A 20,319-nucleotide genomic window follows, 5' to 3' on the forward strand; every position below is an offset into this window, starting at 1 on the left:
CATCCAAAACACTGAATTCAGTTCACACCCTAAAAAGTGATTTAAATTCAGTGCAACGGCTGTTGAAATGGTGGACATCCGTCCTATGACAAGCCCTTGTTAAATTCGTCGCTTCTGCGTCAAATTTGGACCACTTCCGGATCCAAAAATAACATTTTCACTACTTTTTTTAGCGAAGTATAATGACTCGAGATTGAAAACTATTTTTTTATTAGAAATCAAAAGTTCCAACATTTTGTAAAAATATATGATTCAGTTTTTATAGCCATTTTATGTATGCACCAATTTGAGAGGAACCTCACTAAATATTCTCTTATTGCGTTCTCTTTACGTTCTCCTTAAGAAAATCTCCATTTAATACAATGCAGGGTTGATGAAGTTGACACTTTTGGACTTGTTTTGATACATTTCGACTGCCAAAAGCACGGTGGTACGACCGCGAGTCATTTGGTACTTTTTCATCACAATTACCCTATATAGAGTTATTCTGCCCTAAATGTGACAGGAATATTGTCTATACAACATTCGTCCGTAAATATGAATCATGAAATGTGATTTCTTTATGCCACACTGAGGAACAGAGAAACAAAAATTGTAAAAAATTGTCTATAGAAATAAAAATTTTAAAAATTTTTCTATAGAAATAAAAATTGGACAAAAATTTGTATGGACATAAAAATTTGATAAAATTTTTTATGGAAACAAAATTTTCAAAAAGCTTTTCTATAGAAATAAAATTTTGACAAAATTTTCTATAGAAATAAAATTTTGACAAAATTTTCTATAGAAACAAAATTTAAAAAAAATTTTTCTATAGAAATAAATTGTTGACAAAATTTTCTATAGAAATAAATTGTTGACAAAATTTTCTATAGAAATAAATTTTGACAAAATTTACTATAGAAATAAAATTTTGACAAAATTTTCTATGGAAATAAAATTTTGACAAAATTTTCTATGGAAATAAAATTTTGACAAAATTTTCTATGGAAATAAAAGTTTGACAAAATTTTCTATAGAAATAAAATTTTCAAAAAAAAGTATATAGAAACAAATTGTTGAAAAAATTTTCAATCCAAATAAAATATTCAAAAATTTTTCTATAGAAATAAAAATTGGAAAAAATTTTCTATCGAAATAAAATTTTTATAAAATTTTCTATGGAAACAAATTTTTCAAAAAAAAATCTATAGAAATAAATTGTTGAGAACATTAGAACATTATATATTATAGATATAAAATTTTGACAAAATTTTCTATAGAAATAAAATGTTGACAAAATTTTTTATAGAAATAAAATTTTGACAAAATTGTCTATAGATATAAAATTTTGACAAAATTTTCTATAGAAATAAAATTTTGACAAAATTTTCTATGGAAATAAAATTTTGACAAAATTTACTATAGAAATAACATTTGGACAACATTTTCTAATAGAAATAAAATTTTGACAAATTTTTCTATAGAAATAAAATTTTGACAAAATTTACTATAGAAATAAAATTTGGACAAAATTTTCTATAGAAATAAAATTTTGACAAAATTTACTACAGAAATAAAATTTGGACAAAATTTTCTATAGAAATAAAATTTTGACAAAATTTTCAATAGAAATAAATTGTTGACAAAATTTTCTATAGAAATAAAATTTTGTCAAAATTTTCTATAGAAATAAAATTTTGACAAAATTTTCTATAGAAATAAAATTTTGACAAAATTTTCTATAAAAATAAAATTTTGGAAAAAATTTTCTATAGAAATAAAATTTTGACAAACTGTTTGACATTTTCTATCGAAATAAAATGTTGACAAAATTTTCTATGGAAATAAAATTTTGACAAAATTTCCTTTAGAAATAAAGTGTTGACAAAATTTTCTATAGAAATTTTCAAAAAAATGTATATAGAAAGAAATTTTTGACAAAATTTTCTATCGAAATAAAATATTCAAAAATTTTTCTATAGAAATAAAAATTGGAAAAAAATTCTCTGGACATAAAATTTTGATAAAATTTTCTATGGAAACAAAATTTTCAAAAAATTTTCTATAGAAATAAATTGCTGACAAAATTTTCTATAGAAATAATATTTTGACAAAATTTTCTATAGAAATAAAATTTTCCATTTGTTTTGTTTTGTTATTGTTGGTTTTGTTCCTTAAGCATTGTTGTTGTTTTTTATTGCAGCTTAAGACCATACATTGACTAAACTACAAGTGTAGCTTAACCAACAGAGGAAAAGAATGTTTGTCAAATTTATTTGGGCAAAGCCCTATAGACTGCAAGATGGTTGGATGGACGCACGTTTCGGAATAACCACATTCCTCATCAGCATCCTCTACTTGCAGCAAAACTATCAACCAATTATCAGAATAAATTCAGGCAGTTTATTAAACCCAACAAAAACCACACTTGAACCCTCCGAAAAAAGGTTTTACATTGATAGCCGGCTTATGCCGAAATAAATTCGAAACAAACATATCTCTTTTCCTATGCCACTGTCAAATCATCCGCCGGCTATCAATGTAAAACCTTTTTTCTATAAAAATAAATCTTGACAAAATTTACTTTAGAAATAAAATTTTGACAAAATTTTCTATAGAAATAAATTTTGACAACATTTTCTATAGAAATAAATTTTGACAACATTTTCTATAGAAATATAATTTAGACAAAATTTTCTATAGAAAAAAAATTTGACAAAATTTACTATAAAAATAAAATTTTGACAAAATTTTCTACAAAAATAAAATTTTGAAAAAAAATTTCTATAGAAATAAAATTTTGACAAAATTTTCTATGGAAATAAAATTTTGACAAAATTTCCTTTAGAAAAAAATTGTTGACAAAATTTTCTATAGAAATAAAATTTTCAAAAAAAAGTATATAGAAACAAATTGTTGAAAAAATTTTCAATCCAAATAAAATATTCAAAAATTTTTCTATAGAAATAAAAATTGGAAAAAATTTTCTATAGAAATAAAATTTTTATAAAATTTTCTATGGAAAAAAAAAATTTTCTATAGAAATAAATTGTTGAGAACATTTTCAATAGAAGTAAAATTTTGACAAAATTTTTTATAGATATAAAATTTTGACAAAATTTTCTATAGAAAAAAAAAATTGACAAAATTTTCTGTAGAAATAAATTTTGACAACATTTTCTATAGAAATTTAATTTAGACAAAATTTTCTAAAAAGAAAAAAAATTTACAAAATTAACTATAAAAAATAAAATTTCGACAAAATTTTCTATAGAAATAAATTTTGACAACATTTTCTATAGAAATATAATTTAGACAAAATTTTCTACAAAAACAAGTACATACAGCACTAAGTTCGGCCGGGCCGAATCTTAAATACCCACCACCATGAACCAAATATTAGGGTTTCCTTTGAAATTTCAGGAGGGCTTGAGGACAGTTCCCAAGATAAATTTAATTCAGATTTATATCAGATTCTGGATTTATAAGAACCATTTTTGTTTTAGAGGAATCATTAACATCTCTTGTAAATGTGCAAGAAAATTGTAAAATAACGTCTTGATTTGAAATCTTAAATCTGTAGAAGCAAAATCTGGAAATTTTACATTGAGTTTCAAGCAATTTTCATGATCAGTGCGCCTTCTACACCCTCAAGAAGTGAAGTCGGTCTCTATGAAGGCATTACCAAATGGACCGATAAAAACTTAATCCGATACACGTTTTTGTGAGCCTAAAATACCACAATGTTTACAATTTCAGGCAAATCAGATAAAAACTACGGTTTCTAGAAATCCAAGGAGTTAAATCCTGAGATCGTTCTTATAGGGGCTATACTAAAATATGGACCCATACTCACCGTTTTCTTTATGACCCGAAAATACCTCTAGATTTCCAATTTCAAGCAAATAGGATAAAAACTTCGGATTCTAGAAGCCCAAGAAGTAAAATCGGGAAATCGGTCTTTATGGGGGCTATACCAAAATATGGACCGATACTCATAATTTTCGGCACACCTCTTTATGGTCCTAAAAGACCTCTAGATTTCCAATTTCAGACAAATTGGACAAAAACTATGGTTTCTATAAGCCCAAGAAGTAAAATCGGGAAATCGGCCTATATGGGGGCTATACCAAAATATGGACCGATACTCACAATTTTTGGCACACGTATTTGTGGTCCTACAATACCTCTAGATTTCCAATTGCAGGTAAATTGAATAAAAACTGCGGTTTCTATAAGCCCAAGGAGTAAAATCGGGAGATCGGTCTATATGGGGGCTATACCAAAACATGGACCAATACTCACCATTTTTGGCACACCTCTTTATGGTCATAAAATACCTCTAGATTTCAAATTTCAGGCAAATTGGATAAAAACTACGATTTCTATAAGCCCAAGACCCCAAAGCGGGAGGTCGGTTTATATGGGGACTATATCAAAACTTGGACCGATATAGCCCATCTTCGAACTTGACCTGCCTGCAGACAAAAGACGAGTTTGTGCAAAACTTCAGCACGATTGCTTCATTATTGAAGACTGTAGCGTGATTACAACAGACAGACAGACGGACAGACGGACAGACGGACATCGTTATATCGTCTTATAATTTCTCCCTGATCAAGAATATATATACTTTATATAGTCGGAAATCGATATTTCGATGTGTTACACACGGAATGACAAACTTATTATGCCCCCGTCACCATTCTATGGTGGTGGGTATAATAACATTTTGACAAAATTTTCTATAGAAAAAAAATTGACAAAATTTTCTATAGAAAAAAAAAATTGACAAAATTTTCTATAGAAATACATATTGACAACGTTTTCTATAGAAATATAATTTAGACAAAATTTTCTATAGAAATAAGATTTTGACCAAATTTTCTATAGAAATAAAATTTTGACAAAATTTTCTATAGAAAAAAATTTTTGACAAAATTTACTATAGAAATAAAATTTGGACAAAATTTTCTATAGAAATAAAATTTTGACAAAATTTTCTATAGAAATAAAATTTGGACAAAATTTTCTATAGAAATAAAATTTGGACAAAATTTTCTATAGAAATAAAATTTTGACAAAATTTTCTATAGAAATAAAATTTTGACAAAATTTTCTATAGAAATAAAATTTTGACAAAATTTTGTATAGAAATAAAATGTTGACAAAATTTTCTATAGAATTAAAAATTTTATAAAATTTTCTGCAGAAATAAAATTTTGAGAAATAAGATTTTTTTAGAAAATCTAAATTTCCAAATCGGTCTAGATTTAAATATACGTATAATTTTACAATAGCCTTTAAACTTGATATTATGTAATTTTAGCACCTTTTGGCTTCGAAAAGTACACTTTTAATACTTTTGTAGTACTTTTTCGTTAACATCATTTATCATCCCTGATTCAAAGCCTTTTTGATATTAAACAAAAACATTCAAAATGGAACTACTTCAATCATCTCTTATTAGAAGAATACCTCCCACCCCTCTCTATAATTTAGACTGAAGAAGCAATTAAAAAAACTCGAGCTTTAAATAAAGATTAATTTATTATTTCTAGATTCATTCGAAAATTTTCCAAAAATAGCTGATTTTAGTATTTTGTGGACTTTAGCCTTTATATATTTTAACAATTATGACATGAACCTCAATAAATGATCTCTCTTCGGGCGCTCTCTCTCTCTCTCTCTCTCTAACCCGAGCGTTCTCTTTACCTTAAGAAAATCTCAATTTAATTCAAAGCCTTTTAATATTAATAAATCGTTCAAAATGGAACTACTGCAATCATCTCTTTATTAGAAGAATAACCGCCACCTCTACCGCCGCATCTATAATCTAAAGTTCAAACTTGGATTTTTCCTATTGTTCAATGAGCAAAAAAAAAACAAAAAAGAAATCACAAAATCTTGAAAAGAGCAACTGACACGAACGGGCAAGCATCGTTATTGTTAAGTTGTTAGACAAACAACAATAACTTATTTTCTTAGCCTGATGCTGGATGATGATGGTAGAGACAATGATGATGGTTCTGTAACAATAGCCTATTGTACAAAGAGAGTGGGAGGATATAAGGAGTACTCTTCGACAAAAAAAAGTAACTCACTCATAAAATGAATGAATCTCAATGAGTGAATATGATGCTCTTATGTGATTGGAAAAGAATGAAAGATAAAATAAAATAAGATCTGAACTAAAACTACTACAGCAGCAACAAGAAACAATTCTAAATGAACAAAAAAAGAACAAATAACTACAAGAAATAATATTGTAGAAAATTATTTCCATTGCTGGAGTCACGAAATAACTTCCTTCTTTGGGAGTTTTAGCTTTGATGTGGTTTGTTATTGTTTTACATTCATTTTTGTACTTCTTTATTTTAGCCTATAACATTGACATTAAGGTGGGTAACGAAAAAATAGAAGAGTTTGTTTCGCACTATTAACGAAAATTTTCATTGTCTTAAAGAAAATGTTGTCGTTGTATCAATAAAACCATGTTCTTGGCTCAATCACAAAAAATTGCTTTTTTTTAATATATCACGAAAAGGGAACGAAATTTATATAAAAAAGTACTGTAGGCAAAATTTTATTGAGGCAAGATTTGACGCTAACAAATGTCTTAAAAAAAACGCAGCAATTTTGGTAAAATCAAAATAATTGGACCCAAGTAAACGTTTCTTTTGAGTGTAGTCTATTCTGAAATGTTTTATTTTTATAATAAAATAAGTGTTTAATTAAAACTCACTCTTATTGATTTTTAGGTTTTAAGTTTAAACCGGTTTTGTGAAAAATCCCGGATTGTTGGCTACAGAGTTAAAAAAAAAAAAAAATTATCGACACCCTATTCACAACTCTTATACAAAAAGAATCTGTAATTTAATATCTCTACTACCACCAATTAAATTTCTTTCACTAATCGCCAAGTGCGTTTTACAGGCATTTACTTATACTAAAATGTTGCGTTTCTTAAATTCTTTTGTTATTGCCCATATTCACATTTTGTTTTTGCTGTCTCTTTGAAAGAGCATTTCCATTAGCAAACGGCCACTTGAGGGAATTGCAAAATACCCTAGGGAAGGCGAATGCATGTCACGGCTGTCTATCAATTTCTGTCCAGTATATGTCTAACATAGTGTCTGGCTCATCTTGACAATTCACACACCATTCTCTTTGTAATTGGCTTAGTCAAATCTTATTAAATACACACAAAAAAGAGACCTATACTTGGCCAAATGTCTTTGGCGTAGAAAAAAATTCCAATAAAATAGTCCTCCCCTCCCCGCTCTCTAACACAAAAATGCTTTGATATACAATACAACAGCTAGAAAGAAATAAAACGTCCAAAGAACCGCTGAAGCTAAACATACGCCTATCCTTCGTTAAACCATTACCATAAAACACTAAACGAAAGAATGTCGAACTCATAAAGCTAAACCCTTACTTGACGAAAAACCAAACAAAACATGTGGAATGGCTGTGCTCTTCATCCTAGGGTTCTTGTTTACTTACAAAGAATATTGAGACAACGCCTTTACAAATTGACGGGCAAAACAAATAAGAGAAAAGACTGAGACTAATACACACACAGACTCTTTCAAGCATGCATGGGGATTAAAGCGAATTTCCCCAAAGGGCATATAATCCAAAGGCATAAAAAATCGAATAAGTGTAAAAAACAATAAAATAAAACTGCAGTAATTCCTTGACAAAAATGTGTTCGCATAAATCCAAAGGCCATGAAGAAAACAATTAGACAACAAAAAAAAAACAAAATTCTGTTTATCTTTTCATACCCTCAACGAAGTTACAAAGTATAGTCCATTAGCGACCAACAAAACGTAGATCCGAAAATGGAGAGACTAATAGCAGTGTGACTGATATGCATAGTAACTTCATCAACATTCCTAAATTTTATTTCAATAGAAAATTTTGTCAAAATTGTATTTCTATAAAAAATTTTGTCAAAATTTTATTTCTATAGAAAATTTTGTCAAAATTTTATTTCGTTAGAAAATTTTGTGAAAATTTTATTTCTATAGAAAATTTTGTCAAAATTGCATTTCTATAGAAAATTTTGTCAAAATTTTATTTTATACAAAATTTTGTCAACATTTTATGTCTATAGAAAATTTTGTCAAAATTTTATGTCCATAGAAAATTTTGTTAAAATTTTATTTCTATACAAAATTTTGTCAAAATTTTATTTCTATAGAAAATTTTGTTAAAATTTTATTTCTATAGAAAATTTTGTCAAAATTTTACTTCTATAGAAAATTTTGTAAAAATTTTATTTCTATAGAAAATTTTTTCAAAATTTTGTCTAAATTTTGTTTTTATAGAAAATTTTTTCAAAATTTTGTCAAAATTTTATTTCCATAGAAAATTTTGTCAACATTTTATATCTATAGAAAATTTTGTTGAAATTTTATTTCTATAGAAAATTTTGTCAAAATTTTATTTCTATAGAAAATTTGTAAAAATTTTATTTCTATAGAAAATTTTGTAAAAATTTTATTTCTATAGAAAATTTTGCCAAAATTTTATTTTTATAGAAAATGTTTTCAAAATTTTGTCAAGTGTTATTTTTACAGAAAATTTTTTCAAAATTTTATTTCTATAGAAAATTTTGTTAAAATATCTTTCTATAAAAAAAATTGTCAAAATTTTATTTCTATAAAAAAATTTTATGTCTATAGAAAATTTTGTCAAAATGTTATTTCTATAGAAAATTTTGTAAAAATTGCATTTCTATAGAAAATTTTGTCAAAATTTTATTTCCATAGAAAATTTTGTCAAAATTTTATTTCTCTAGAAAATTTTGTCAAAATTTTATTTCTATAGAAAATTTTGTCAAAATTTTATTTCTATAGACAATTTTGTCAAAATTTTATTTCTATAGAAAATTTTGTCAAAATTGTATTTCTATAGAAAATTTTGTCAAAATTGTATTTCTATACAAAATTTTGTCTAAATTGTATTTCTGTAGATAATTTTGTCAAAATTTTATTTCTATAGAAAATTTTGTCAATATTTTATTTCTATAGAAAATTTTGTCAAAATTTTATTTCTATAAAAAATTTTGTCAAAATTTTATTTCTATAGAAAACTTTGTCAAAATTTTATTTCTATATAAAATTTTGTCAAAATTTTATTTCTATAGAATATTTTGTCAAATTTTTATTTCCATAGAAAATTTTGTCAAAATTTTATTTCTATAGAAAATTTTGTCTAAATTTTATTTCTATAGAAAATTTTGTCAACATTTTATTTCTATAGAAAATTTTGTCAAAATTTTATTTCTATAGAAAATTTTGTCAAAATTCTATTTCTATAGAAAATTTAGTCAAAATTTTATTTCTATAGAAAATTTTGTCAAAATTTTATTTCTATAAACAATTTTGTCAAAATTTTATTTCTATAAAAATGTTTGCCAAAATTTTATTTCTGTAGAAAATTTTGTCAAAATTTTATTTCTATAGAAAATTTTGTAAAATCTATGGAAAAATTTCGTCAACATGAATGTTAGGTTAAGTGGCAGCCCGATGTATCAGGCTCACTATTAGTCCATTGTGATACCACATTGGTGAACTTCTCTCTTATCACTGAGTGCTGTTTGATTCCATGTTAAGCTTAATGACAAGGGACCTCCTTTTTATAGCCGAGTCCGAACGACGTTCCACATTGCAGTAATGCCACTTAAAGAAGCTTTGAAACCCTCAGAAATGTCACCAGCATTACTGAGGTGGGATAATCCACCGCTGAAAAACTTTTTGGTGTTCGGTCGAAGCAGGAATCGAACGCACGACCTTGTGTATGCAAGGCGGGCATGCTAACCATTGCACCACCAGACAAAATTTTCTATAGAAATAAAATTTTGAACAATTTTCTATAGAAATAAAATTTTGAACAATTTTCTATAGAAATAAAATTTTGACAAAATTTTATTTCCATAGAAAATTTTGTCAAAATTTTATTTCCATAGAAAATTTTGTCAAAATTTTATTTCCATTGAAAATTTTGTCAAACTTTTATTTCTATAGAAAATTTTGGTAAAATGTTATCTATGAAAAAATTTTATTTCTATCGAAAATTTTTTCAAAATTTTAGTTGTTTATTGTTAAAATTTTATTTTTATAGAAAATTTTGTCAAAATTATATTTCCATAGAAAATTTTGTCAAAATTTTATTTCTATAAAAATGTTTGCCAAAATTTTATTTCTGTAGAAAATTTTGTCAAAATTTTATTTCTGTAGAACATTTTGTCAAAATTTTATTTCTATAGAAAATTGTGTCAAAATTTTATTTCTATAAAAAAATTTTATATCTATAGAAAATTTTGTCAAAATTTTATTTCTATAAAAAATTTTATTTCTATAGAAAATTTTGTCAAAATTGTATTTCTATAAAAAATTTTGTCAAAATTTTATTTCTATAGAAAATTTTGTCAAAATTTTATGTCTATAGAAAATTTTGTCAAAATTTCATTTCTATAGAAAACTTTGTCAAAATTTTATACCTATAGAAAATTTTGTTATAATTTTATTTCTATAGAAAAATTTTTCAAAATTTTATTACTGTAGAACATTTTGTCAAAATTTTATTTCTATAGCTTGGACTAAAGTCATTGAATTTCCAAAGAAATATGCAATTAAACTGAATATATATTTTTTTTTCTTATTTCGAGTTAAACTTTATTGTTTTTACATCAAAGCAAATAAGAAATTAATTTCGTTTGTTTTCTCCTCTTTCATCTACATTTAATTTCCATTTTATCTTTTTGCAATCGCTTTCTAGTTAAGTAATTCATGCTAATGGCAATGATTTTTCGCTACTTTCTATTTGTAAAAGTCATCATTAAACCCTAATCAATGACCACCCTCATTCTAATTTCAATAATTGAAACCATTCACTTGGAGGACTGCTTCGCTTAGTAGAAATGGAAACAAGAAAAAAGAGAAATATATTCCCCTCTTCTTTATTCCTTCTTTCCATTTTGTAACATTTGTGTTACCTAAGGGCATTCCTATTAAGAGTTATTCTTCGCATCTGTGGCTAAGGTGAGACGAATGGCTTTATATCTTCGTCTCTTTGTAAGTCATCTGCATTGTCGAATGAATTTTGTTATTGTTGGAGTTGTTGCCTTAAAAGACTCACCACTTTCGTCTTTAAGTACGTACTTACATGGCTCCCCCTTTTTTAAACATGCCACACACCCACTATGAAATGTGTGAACTCTCCCCCTTTCTCTGTAGCAGTGTTTTAACTTTCATTCTTATTATTTTGCTTCAGAGTTGTAAACCTCTTAATCCGTACTTACTCACACACCATGCTCTCTTTAGAATGTCCAAAGGCATCTAGAGCTCTTTATTGTGAATGTCTGCATACGTAAACTGTTATTTTCATTTAGCAAAATGTGGTCATATTTGCATATTTTTTTGAGTTGTTTTTTTTTTTTTTTTTGCTTTAGAAATATTTCTTTCGATTCTGTTGTTTTTGTTTGTCTAGTCTCTCATTCACTAAGTTTATTTGCTATTTAGAGGTCTTTTGGGAAAAATATTAGGGTTTGTGGTATGCATATATCATGAAGTTGAAATTGTTGTGATGAGATTAAGAGTTGAGTAGTATGAAGCAGGGATGATAAATAGGGTCAGTGAAAAAGTATCAAAGTTGGCTGAGATAAAGTACCGTTTTGGCTTTAAATTAAGGTTAATTTAAGTGTCGGCAATTTCATAATATTTAAAAATCGGAACGAAAAATTTAAAAAAATATTTCATAATGAAGAAAACAGCTCCATTGGAGAAATGTTTGATAATTATAAAAAATGTTCAATAGAAGTCGTTCGTTTACTCCAAAAGCCCTATTGGCGGAGAGAGATCAAATTTGACATTTGAAAAATTTGACATTTCTGGCAGTGTTGTATGGTGAATTTGGAATCTTAATCACAAATCTTAAGAAAAAACTTGCAAATTATTCTATATTTTTTCAAACGCCTTCAAAAAATGTTTAGGAATGCTAATAGGGCTTCCAAATATAATAAAAAAAAAAAACAAAAATAATATCATCGGTTATAGTATTATAATATAACAATATTTGTATCAATTTTAAAAGCACCACAGTTGCTACATTTTCACAGGAATTTAAGTAATTTTTAACATTTAAAATGCTGTTAAAGTTACCATACGGTTTCTTAATTTGTTTTTAAGCCTGCCGAGCATTTGAAAAGAGTAGCGAAAGTAATGCTAATCCATATTTGCTAATATTTAGCGTCTTGGGTTGACTTTTCTCATATTTTTTCTACAAATTGCAAGGGCAGAATTGTTCCAAATTTGGTGGAGAATTGTTCAATTTTCTAAGTAGTAAGATATTTTTTACCCCTAAAATTTCCCCAAGGAAATGTTAGCCCTACAATCCCCACATATGCAAAAGAGGAAAATCCCTAAATTTTGGGGGGAACTCAATCATGCAACACTGATATCTGCTCATATCAGCCAAGAAAGAGAGGGAGAGAGAGTTACTCTCATACAAGATGTTACTGGAAGAGTATGCAAACCAGGGATGGAAAAAACAATTTTTAAGAAAGTACACATAATTATTTTTTTTTTTTTTTTGGAGCGAAAAAGTTCTTTTTACTACATTTCAACAAAAGATATTTGTCAAAAGCTCCCTGAATAAATTTTAAAGAAAATAAAATTTTGTTTGTTAACTCCCCCACTTTTAACATTTTTTTAGTTTTATATCCGCTTACCACAGTCGGAAGAATTCTACAAAAATGGTATTTTTACTGTTTTGTAGATTGGTAGAATTCATGGGACTTAATAATTTTTTAAAGATAAATAAACATAAATTTTTGACAAAATTTTCTATAGCAATAAAGTGTTCACAAAATCTTCTATAGAACTAAAATTTTGACAAAATTTTCAATAGAAATAAAATTTTGACAAAATCTTCTATAGAAATAAAATTTTCTATAAAAATAAAATTTTGACAAAATTTTCTATAGAAAACAAATTTGACCAAATTTTCTACAAAAATAAAATTTTGACAAAATTTTCTAAAGAAATAAAACTTTGGTAGAATTTTCTATAGAAATAAAATTTTGGTAAAATTTTCTATAGAAACCAAATTGTGGCAAAATTTTCTATAGAATTAAAATGATGGCAAAAATTTTCTATAGAAATAAAATTTTAACAAAATTTACTATAGAAATAAATCTTGACAAAATTTTCTATAGAAATAAAATTGTGACAAAATCTTCTGTACAAATAAATCTTCGGTAAAATTTTCTATAAAAATAAAATTTTGACAAAATTTTCTATAGAAATAAAACTTCGGTAAAATTTTCTATAGAAATAAAACTTTGGTAAAATTTTCTATAGAAATAACATTTTGGTAAAATTTTATATAGAAATAAAATTTTGACAAAATTTTCTATGGAAATAAAATTTTCTATAGAAATAAAATTTTAACAAAATTTTCTATAGAAATAAAATTTCGACTAAATTTACTATAGAAAGAAATCTTCAGTAAAATTTTCTATAGAAATATAACTTTGGTAAAATTTTCTATAGAAATAAAACTTTGGTAAAATTTTCTATAGGAACAAAATTGAAGGTAAAAATTTTCTATAGGAATAAAATTTTAACAAAATTTATTATAGAAATAAAATATTGACAAAATTTTCTATAGAAATAAAACTTTGGTTTTTCCATTTTTTTAGAAATTGTTTGCACCGCCCACATATTTATTCTTTAGTTTTTTTCTTCAACTTAAATAAGAGAATCAATTTAATTGTAACATATATGAACATAATATGGTCTAATAGTGACATTTATATGTTCTTTCGTTACAAATGGAATGCCAGATTTATCATATTCCCCATCCTAAGGTAGTGGTTATAATATACAATGTGGTACTACCTCTTTGATAACATCATGGTAATTAGATACGTTTGTTGGCAATGCATACAAACACCTGTTGGCAACACATAAATATTGTGAGAGAGAGAGGGAGAAAGAGAACACGTAACTACTACGGATAATGTAAATTAGAAAAACCGCACAAACAATATTCAAGACTCGAGCCACTGGCTGACTTCCAAGCCTTGTGACATATGATATGACTTGTTAACACTTTTTCTTCAAAACCCAAAAAAGTTAATTTCTCCTAGTTATATGAAATGAATACGAAGAAAATAGAGCCAAAGTCATTGTAACACTTTTTCGCCCTGAAGTTAAATTGTTATTGGATAAAACAATAGGCAACAATTTCCATAGCAAATTAATTTAAACTCTCATAAAAAAATCACAAAAAAATCTAGAGCAAAAACAGACATACATATACATCAAGGGATTGCCAACGAAATCATAGACTATAGTGATGATATTCATCCAGCCTGGTTTCCTACAAAGCATTATTGTAGCTTTTCATTCATGACCATAGTCACCATGCATTGTTGCTAGCGGGGTGAGAAGTATTAGCATTGTTATCCACCAAAATGCCAAAGAACGGAAAAACAATTGGCACGACCCAAACTGCATGTGGAACAAATTAAAAATTCATTTTCTGCACATTTCAACTTCCTATCAAGACGAAAGTCCAATTTTAATATGGAAACTTCTTCAATTTTTAGTTCTTCTTTTTACACTCATTGTCGTAATTTTGAACTGTCTCAGTTTCTTAAAGTTTTCTTTCTTTGCTTTCTCATTTTTTTGTTACTCAACCATCTCTTAGTAATGTTGGGGTATTTCTTCGTGTCGTTTTTTGTTCTCTCTTATTAGGCAAATGCATAAAAACTTAAATAGGAATGTCTTCTTCTCTGGCATTGTGAAGGGAAAGATAATTATTACTGTTGTTGTTGTTGTTGCTTGCGCCCTTTGATAGTGTACTGGTGTTTTCGTTGTTGTTGTAGATTGTGTGCAACAAATAATCTCAAAGAATGTGAAGTGGCTATAGATAGAAGGTTTTTTGCACAGTGGGGAATATAGGGCATAAACACAGATGGACTAAATAGTCTAAGTGAGCCAGAAATAAATCGGCCTGCCACTTTGACCATATACACAGAAAAAAATTATTGAGGATTTTAATAAGTTTTTATAATAAAGAATTTGGGCTTAGATAAAATTATCTTTTAATTAGGATGTCCAAGTAATCATAAACTGGACAAGTAGAAAAACTAGTAACGTCTACATTCTGGCCAATTTTTCTACAGTTTAGTTCATTTTATAATACAAAAGGGTTAACTGTTAAACGTATAATTCTTATTGGAAATTCCGCAATATTAAAATACGGCGATTTGTGGTCGCAGAATAGCTAAAATGAAGGCATAAAAACAGAGATAAAATTATAATTATCATGTTATTCACGCTTCATTTCGTTATTGGTCTTTTTGAATAAAATAAAGGGTTAAAAATATATCCTATTTGTCAACAAATTTAAAGACAATTTCATTAATTTTTAATATGTTTTCAGAAGTATTAAAGCCAAGTTGAGGCATACTCGGTATAAAGAAAATTTCATTGATATGGGGAACATTATTTTTTTTTTTAATTCTTAAAAATTTAATTTTTAGGATCCGTTTAACAATTGAATTTTTTTATAAATATGGAGTATGCTATTAAAATATTTCTTTCACTGTGCCGTGCACTATCTGAAACAATGCAAAAGACAAGCATCCAACAATGGTTGTGGAAAAAAGTCGATAGTACAAAAACGATGAAGGTTACAAAACAATGAAATATGTAAGCATCAGGATAATTTTCTACTCTAAAGACTTTCAAAATGGTTTCGTATTTTTTGCACTTAGACATAGCTGCAACATTGCATAGCGACCGAAGAGAAGAAGAATTAAAACTTTTCTTTTTTGGGGAATTATACATATATATATATACATTAGGGAATACGAAAAAATATTGCATTGCCGCAAAGCTTCCCCTAAGGATTTTGGTATTGATTCCGACAAAAAATATTGTTTCTTTAAAATGAAGACATTTTTTGCTATCTACCTTTAAACCTAAGGTCCATAAAATCTTAATCAAAACCTCAAAAATGTCGTCCTCCCAAAGCTTTCCGATTTTTTTTCAAACATTTTCTTTTCACTACTAGACCGTTGAAGTCGGTAAATATGACCATATTTGATTTTTCTTTAATTTTCTTGCCAAAATCTTTTGTTCATTTGCATTTGGTGAGGCCATACAACTCTGACGTCTGAACGACCTCTTTTTACTAACTTTTGCAATAGCTACTAACGCCATCTGTTGTATTCCAAATGAATGGCAGGGAATGCAATGACAATATCAGAGTAGGAGGCAGAGATGGAAAATGCAGTCCTATAGTACTTTCTTAACCTTCGCAGTACCCACGCTAATGATTTGTGGTAGAAATAGTTTTGCTAATATTGAAATAATATTAATTTAATTGAATTTAAAGAAAGTTTTAGTCGAAAAAAGCATGTTAATCTATATTACGCTTCCACAAGAACACTTTCTAGAATCTAGATAATAAGTTATCGTTCGCGTATTGAAATAATGCGATCCATTACCGTCACGGTCGAAATTTGGCACAAAAATAATCTACCAAAATTTTGATAAAATTTTATTTATACAGAAAATTTTGTCAGCATTTTTTTCTTTTGGAAAATTTTGACAAAACTTTTATTTTTGTAAACATTTTATTTCTGTAAAAATTTTGTTAAAATTTTATTTCTATAGAAACTTGTGTTAAAATTTTATTTCTATAAAAAATTTTGTCAAAATTTTATTTCTGTAGAAAATTTTGTCAAAATTTCTAGAGAAAATTTTGTAAAAATTTTATTCCTAAAGAAAATGTTGTCAAAATTTTATTTCTACAAAAAATTTTTTCAAAATTTTATTTCTATAGAAAAGTTTGTCAACATTTTATTTCTATAGAAAAATTTTGTCAAAATTTTATTTCTATAGAAATCGTTTTCAAATTTTTATTTCTATAGAAAACTTCGTAAAATTTTATTTCTGTAGGGAATTTAGTCAAAATTATATTTCTATAGAAAATATTATCAAAATTTTATTCCTATAGAAAATTTTGTCAAAATTTTATTTCAGTAGTAAATTTTGTCAAAATTTTATTTCTATAGAATATTTTGTCAAAATTTTATTTCTATAGATAATTTTGTCAAAATTTTGTTTCTATAGAAAACTTAGTAAAGATTTCATTTCTATACTAAATTTTGTCAAAGTTTCATTTCTATAGATATTTTTGTCAACATTTTATTTCTATTGAAAAATTTAGTCAAATTTTATTTCTATAGAAAATTTGGTAAAAATGTTATTTCTATAGAAAATCATGTCAAAATTTTATGTGTATAGAAAATTTTGCCAAAAAAAAAAAATTTGTCAAAATTTTATTTCTATAGAACATTTTGTCAAAAAAATTTTTTTTTTTTATAGAAATTCTTGTCAAAATTTTATGTCTATAGATAATTTTGTTAAAATTTTATTCCTATAGAAAATTTTGTCAAAATTTCATTTCTAAAGAAAATGTTGTCAACATTTCTAAAGAAAATTTTGTAAAGTTTTATTCTTAAAGAAAACGTTGTCAAAATTTTACTTCTATAGAAAATTTTGTTAAAATTTAATTTCCAAAGAACATTTTGTAAAAATTTTATTTCTATAGAAAATTTTGTCAAAATTTTATTTCTATAGAAAAGTTTGTCAAAATATTATTTCTGTAGAAAAATTTTGTCAAAATTTTATTTCTATATGAGATTTTGTCAAAATTTTTTTCTACAGAAATTTTTGTCAAAATTTTATTTCTATACAAAATTTTGTCAAAATTTTATTTCTATAAAAAATTTTGTCAAAATTTTATTTCTATAGAAAAACATGTCAAAATTTTATGTCTATAGCAAATTTTGTTAAACTTTCATGTCTATAGAAAATTTTGCTAAAATTTTATTTCTACAGAAAATTTTGTCAACATTTTATTTCTATAGAAAATTTTGTCAAAATTTTATTTCTATCGAAAAATTTTGTCAACATTTTATTTCTATAGAAAATTTTGTCAAAATTTTATTTATTGTAGAAAATTTTGTCAACATTTCTAAAGAAAATTTTGTAAAATTTTATTCTTAAAGAAAACGTTGTCAAAATTTTACGTTTATAGAAAATTTTGTTAAAATTTTATTTCTATAGAAAATTTTGTCAACATTTTATTTCTATCGAAAAATTTTGTCAACATTTTATTTCTATAGAAAATTTTGTCAACATTTTATTTCCATAGAAAATTTTGTCAAAATTTTATTTCTGTAGAAAATTTTGTCAACATTGCTAAAGAAAATTTTGTAAAATTTTATTCTTAAAGAAAACGTTGTCAAAATTTTACGTCTATAGAAAATTTTGTTAAAATTTTATTTCTATAGAAAATTTTGTCAACATTTTATTTCTATCGAAAAATTTTGTCAACATTTTATTTCTATAGAAAATTTTGTAAAAATTTGATTCCTGTAGAAAATTTTGTCAACATTTCTAAAGAAAATTTTGTAAAATTTTATTCTTAAAGAAAATGTCAAAATTTTATTTATTTCTATAGAAAATTTTGTCAAAATTTTTTTTCTATATGAGATTTTGACAAATTTTTTCTCTATAGAAAATTTTGTCAAAATTTTATTTCTATAGAAAATTTTGTCAGAATTATTTCTATCGAAACGTAGTCAAAATTTTATTTGTATAGAAAATTTTGTTACAATTTTATTTCTGTAGACAACTTAGTAAACATTTTATTTCTATACAAAATTTTGTCAAAATTTTATTGCTATAAAAAATTTTGTCAAAATTTTATTTCTATAGAAAAACATGTCAAAATTTTATGTCTATAGCAAATTTTGTTAAACTTTCATGTATATAGAAAATTTTGCTAAAATTTTATTTCTATAGAAAATTTTGTCAACATTTTATTTATATAGAAAATTTTGTCACCATTTTATTTCTATAGAAAATGTTGCCAAAATTTTATTTCTATAAAAAATTTTGTCAAAATTTTATTTCTATAGAAAATCATGTTAAAATTTTATGTCTATACAAAATTTTGTTAAAATTTTATTTCTATAGAAAATTTTGTCAAAATTTTATTTCTATAGAACATTTTGTCAAAATTTTATTTCTGTAGAAAATTTTGGTAAAATTCCTAGAGAAAATTTTGTAAAAATTTTATTCCTAAAGAAAATGTTGTCAAAATTTTATTTCTATAGAAAATGTTGTCAAAATTATTTCTATCGAAAATGTAGTCAACATTTTATTTCTATAGAATTTTGTCATAATTTTATTTTTATAGAATATTTTACATTTTATTTTTTTAATTTTATTTCTATAGAAATTTTTGTCAAAATTTTATTTCTATAGAAATTTTTGTAAATATTTTATTTCTATAGAAATTTTTTTCAAAATTGTATTTCTATAGAAAATGTTGTCATCATTGTATTCCTAAAGAACATTTTGTCAACATTTTAATTCTGTAGAAAACTTCGTAAAATTTTATTTCTGTAGAGAATTTAGTCAAAATTTTATTTTTTATAGAAAATTTTATAAACATTTTCTTTCTATAGAACATTTTGTCAAAATCTAATTTCTATAGAAAATCATGTCAAAATTTAAGTCTATAGAAAAATTTTGTTAAAATTTTATTTCTATAAAAATTTTTGTCAAAATTTCATTTCCAAAGAAAATTTTATCAAAATGTTATTTCTATTGAAAATTTTGTCAAAATTTAATTTTTGTTGTAAATATTGTCAATATTCCTAGAGAAAATTTTGTAAAAATTTTATTCCTAAAGAAAATGTTGTCAACATTTTATTTCTATAGAAAATTTTGTCAAAATAATTCCTATCGAAAATGTGGTCAAAATTTTATTTCTATAGAATATTTTAAATTTTATTTTGTTAATTTTATTTCTATAGAAATTTTTGTCAAAATTTTATTTCTATAGAAAATTTTGTCAAACTTTTATTTCTATATAAATTTTTGTCAAAATTGTATTTCTATAGAAAATGTTGTCATCATTGTATTCCTAAAAAAAATTTTGTGAACATTTTAATTCTATAGAAAACTTCGAAAAATTTTATTTCTGTAGAGAATTTAGTCAAAATTTTATTTCTATAGAAAATTTTATAAAAATTTTCTTTCTGTAGAACATTTTGTCAAAATCTTATTTCTATAGAAAATCATGTCAAAATTTAGGTCTATAGAAAAATTTTGTTAAAATTTTATTTCTATATAAAATTTTGTCAACATTTTTTTCCATAGAAAATTTTGTCAAAATGTTATTTCTGTAGAAACTTTTGTCAAAAATTTATTTCTATAAAAAATTTTG

At 24.9% G+C, this 20,319-nt stretch overlaps 1 protein-coding gene across 5 annotated transcripts in view; it reads right to left on the bottom strand.

Moving 5' to 3' along the window:
• The window catches only part of bru1 (bruno 1), a 618,688-nt gene that overhangs the window by 255,078 nt on the left and 343,291 nt on the right, over nucleotides 1–20,319 (bottom strand). The window lies entirely within an intron of this gene.

Source organism: Haematobia irritans, chromosome 2 (assembly GCF_050003625.1).
Source record: "Haematobia irritans isolate KBUSLIRL chromosome 2, ASM5000362v1, whole genome shotgun sequence".
Lineage (NCBI taxonomy): Eukaryota > Metazoa > Arthropoda > Insecta > Diptera > Muscidae > Haematobia > Haematobia irritans.